The following is a 4,455-nucleotide window of genomic DNA, read 5'->3' as shown; positions in this document are numbered from 1 at the left end:
GCCTCAGAGCTGGGGAAAGCCGACAGGCGCTGAGGAGCACAGGGTTCAGACAGAGACATCCGATAGGAGAGGAACTATTCACAGGGATTCTCTATAGCCTAGTAAGGTGGAGAGGATGGAAGATGATAATGTACAGGTAGGTTCTGATGAGAAACAGTGAAATGAAAGAGTCTCCCTCAATTATATCATGTAATAGCAGACAGCTAAAATGGGACACATTTTAGAAGTGCTTAAATACAAACGCTAGATGTCTAAGTACTAAGACGGCTGAATTTGAGTGCCTGGTATTGAGTGACGATATTGATAGAATAGGCATCACAGAAACCCCTGCACCCCCTCCTGCACCCACATGGGGAGACTGACCTGTGTGCATGGAGCAGCTGGCATTGCTGCCCCCCACTCCTCCCTGGAACGCTGCTCATCTGGGCACCCCTAGGGGCTGTGGGATGTGGGGGCAAGAAGTGAGATCATCCGAGCTCCCTGCATCCAGGTCACTTTCCTCAGCTGGGCTGCATAGCGGGAGGGCAGAAAGCAGCAGCTTCTGATGCTCCCCTCACAGCACAGCCCAGGTGGGAAAAGTGACCAGGACGCATGGAGCACATAGGGTTGCTCCTCACTCCCCTCAAACCTCTATGGACCCATGGAGGAGCATTGGGGCAGGGGAGAGCAGTGAGCACCTTTGCACTGCCACACGGTGCCCTTTGACCCCTGGAGCCCTGGGCGGCTGTCGGGGGGCACCACCCCTAAGGCCGGCCAGGCTCCCCAGAACGAGCAGCAGAAAACACAGAGACTGGCCACACACTGAGCAGTGGTAGCCTGGGCGGCTCGTAATGGAGGCTCAGGGGGGAGGGGTGTCATAACATTTTTTCCCAGATTTGGACCTTAGCGTCCAAAATATGGGTGTTAGCATGAAAACCTCCAAGCTTAGTTACCAGCTTGGACCTGGTAAAGCTGCCACCAGCCAGGGATTTATACAGTGCCTGGCTCACTGTGGTCTTCCCAAAACCTTCCCCGGGGGACCCCCAGACTCAGATGCCTTGAGTCTCACAACAAAGGGGAATAAACCATTTCCCTTTCCCCTCCTCCCCTCCAGGTGTTCCCTCCCTGGGTTCCTGGAGAGATATACAGAAGCAAGCTCCGTGAATCTAAACAGAGGGACTCCCCCCTCCCTGTTTCCAGTCCTGGAAATAGAAGTACCGAGATAGCTAATCTCTCTTCCCCCTTACCCAGAGGGTATGCAAAGTCAGGCTTAGTAAATCTAACACAACGAGATTTTCCCCCTGACTTCTTCCTCCCACCAATTCCCTGGTGAGCTGCAGACTCAATTCCCTGGAGTCCCCACTAAAGAAAAAATCCAACAGGTCTTAAAAAGAAAGCTTTATATAAAAAGAAAGAAAAGGACATAAAAATGGTCTCTCTGTATTAAGGTGATAAATACAGGGTTATTTGCTTAAAAGAAAAAAATGAATAAACAGCCTTATCCAAAAAGAATACAATTTAAACATTCCAGCAACTACACACATGTAAATACAAAAAATACAATATAAACTTATTGTCTTATTATCTTTGTACTTACAACTTGGAAACAGAAGATTAGAAAGGCAGGAGATAGAAAAATCACTCTCATAGCCGAGAGGCCACAGACACAAGACAAAGAACAAAGAACTCACACACAAACTTCCCTCCACCCAGATTTGAAAAAGTCTTGTTTCCTGATTGGTCCTCTGGTCAGGTGTTTTAGGTTACTGGTGTTACCCCTTTATAGGTAAAAGAACATTAAACCTTAGCTATCTGTTTATGACAAGGGGGCTCAGCCTCCCCAAACCTTGCATTGCCAAGGGGACAGTGGGGCCCATGACCAGGGGCCCTGGCCAAGTTAGGTCCCCCTGGAAAAGTCTCCCCTATGTCAGCCCCAGGGCTGGAGGAGCTCCCACTCCCTGCTACAGCCCGGGGGCTGCAGCAGGGGCACAGAGCTTCTCTGGTCTCAGGGCCACAGCGGGGCAGGGGTAAAAGAGTGATAGGGTGGGGCTGGTAGGGGAAGGGGTGGAACAGAGGTGACAGTGGATGGGGCCATGGGGGGAAGAGGTGGAAGGGGGTAGAGCCACAGACAGAAGGTAGGGACATGGTTCTGGTGCTGGGGCCCCCACACTTGTTCTCCCTTTCCCTAGGGTTTGGCATCACTAGCCCCGGCTTAGCAAGTAGGGTTCAGTGGTCCCCATAATGTGGGATGCAACTCCTAGGGGGATACAGGGGAACATTCATGGGGGCACCTTAGGACCTGAGCCAGCCCACATGGAGGGCAGGGAGGGAGCATCACTCAGCACCGCTCTGCCACAGCTCTTCCCCAACCCCACCCTCAGCCTGAGACTCTGGCTCCCAGCTCGGCGTCGACCCCTGTACCCCTGTCCGCACCCCTCTCCCCAGCAAGCAACAGCCCCACTCCTCCCAGCCCCGATTCTTGACCGTGGCTTCCGAGGGGCCACAGCCATGGCTAAGAGGGCACAATGTGAAATGTTTGGGGACCACTGGTTTAGGGTGACGTCCTCAATCACTTCTCTGCAGTCCAATAAAAGCTATTCCTCACTCACCTACCCCTCCATCAGGACGGACTAGGTATGTTCTGCTGCCCTTCACTCATACAGGAAGGAGAATAACATTTCATTCCACTCAATCCTAAAGTGATTTGTAACCCAAGACCATCCCAAACTGGTCATTTTGGGGAAGCGGCCCCATCATGCTGCATAGCTAGGCAGAGTAGGTGTGTCTATGCAAACACGGTCTGTTCCTGAAGTCTTTCCCCAGCTCCTCACTAGGTGAGAGAGGGGAGCTCATTCAGACCCTGCTTATGCTTAGTATTTAAAAACTCCTTAGTGTCCCTATCTCTGCCGGCCTTAGATTTCTCCTCCTGTCCATTTTTTGACAGCTCAGATGAGGTGACCGAGTGGTTAAGGTGATGGACTGCTATCCCATTATGTTCTGCCTGCATGGGTTCAAATCCCATTCTCATCAGAGGCATTTAGTCTTCACCCTCCTTTATAGACAACCATCTCCAACTTTGGTACAATAACAGATCAAACAATGTTGCTTGTGTTACCCAAAATTGGGTCAGTTAGTAAGCTTAGAGAGGACTAATAACGCCCCTCCACCCCAGAGTTTGGCAGAAAGCAGCACATTTATTAGCTTGATAGCTAAGCTCAAAAGAAGGGATGGGGGAGGGTGTCATGCTCCCAGGACAGGCCTGGCAGTGGAGATGTCAGGATCTTTTAAGGTAAGTGTCCCACAGCGCAGCGATGGACGGTGCGATGAAGATCAGTCTCCCTGAGGTACAATAGAATGTAACACAGCGAACCACTGGCCAGATGGGTCGGGTGAAGGGCATTCACTGGAGGTACAAAGGAGAGTGGGAAAGCCACTTCACAGGCATTCAAAGAGGGAAAGGACACAAGCTGGGGAGGGGGGGAGTTTAACAGACCTTTTGAGCATACAGGTTATACAGAGCATACAGATCACTGCTGCTCCTACAACATGATAAGTTCTCAAGCAGCATGTTTCTTACTTTGCCCATCTGTCAATTTTGATGATTATTGATGGAAATATTTTGCCATTGGGTTGTGTGTTTACACAGAAATTGACATTTACCAACAAATACGCAATTCTTCCAAGCCTGCCTAGTCTGCAGTTGATGGGTTTAGAGGGACACATTCACTCTTCCAGGTCCCCATGCCAGGCCTGTGCTCTCCAGGTTGTCAACTTCCCACACTGCTGGGATCCTTCCCTCATATCCCCCCAAACCACTGCCCCACCCCCACTTCTTGGGTCCCCTCCCCACACTGTCTAACTCCCCTGCTGGCAGGATCCCTTCCTGTTCCTTTCATTTCCTGCCTCCACTCTGGGCAAAAGCTCTGCACTCTTCCCACACCAGAAGTTGAACCCAGGCCACCTGGATGAAAACCAGGAATCCTGACCACTAGCCCATATGGGACTGTTGTTACATTTGTCGAAGTGGGTATTCACCCACGACAGCTCATGCTCCAATACGTCTTCTAGTCTATAAGGTGCCACCGGATTCTTGGCTGCTATTATTACTACAACTCAGGCCTTGGCTACACTGGAGAGTTACAGTGCAGGTGGTGGCTTTACAGCGCTGTAACTTACTCCCCGTCCACACTGGCAAGGCACATACAGCGCTGTATCTCCCTGGCTACAGTGCTGCATGTGCTCCACCTCGACGAGAGGAATAAAGAGAACAGAGCTGGTGCTGCAGCGCTGGGGTGCCAGTGTAAACAGTGATTAATCTTACTACGCTGTCACTGACCTCCGGAACCTTCCCATAATGCTTTTAAGTAGAGATAACGCTCTTTGTTTTGGTGTGATGCCTCTGTTTGTTTTGTTGTGAGCTCAAGGCTCCCGGAGCTGCTTATCTAAAAACCAAACACAGTTACTGTTTGCAGTGAA

At 50.8% G+C, this 4,455-nt stretch overlaps 1 non-coding gene across 1 annotated transcript; it reads left to right on the top strand.

Moving 5' to 3' along the window:
- Nucleotides 1-2,927: 2,927 nt before the first annotated feature.
- TRNAS-GCU lies at nucleotides 2,928-3,009 on the top strand. The gene has a single exon. It is a non-coding gene; the product is annotated as a tRNA-Ser (tRNA).
- Nucleotides 3,010-4,455: the final 1,446 nt, after the last annotated feature.

The sequence above is a fragment of the Gopherus evgoodei genome, chromosome 21 (assembly GCF_007399415.2).
Source record: "Gopherus evgoodei ecotype Sinaloan lineage chromosome 21, rGopEvg1_v1.p, whole genome shotgun sequence".
NCBI classification, from domain to species: Eukaryota; Metazoa; Chordata; order Testudines; family Testudinidae; genus Gopherus; species Gopherus evgoodei.
Note: the sequence above shows the minus strand (reverse complement) of the source record. Positions and strands in the feature narration are given on the sequence as shown.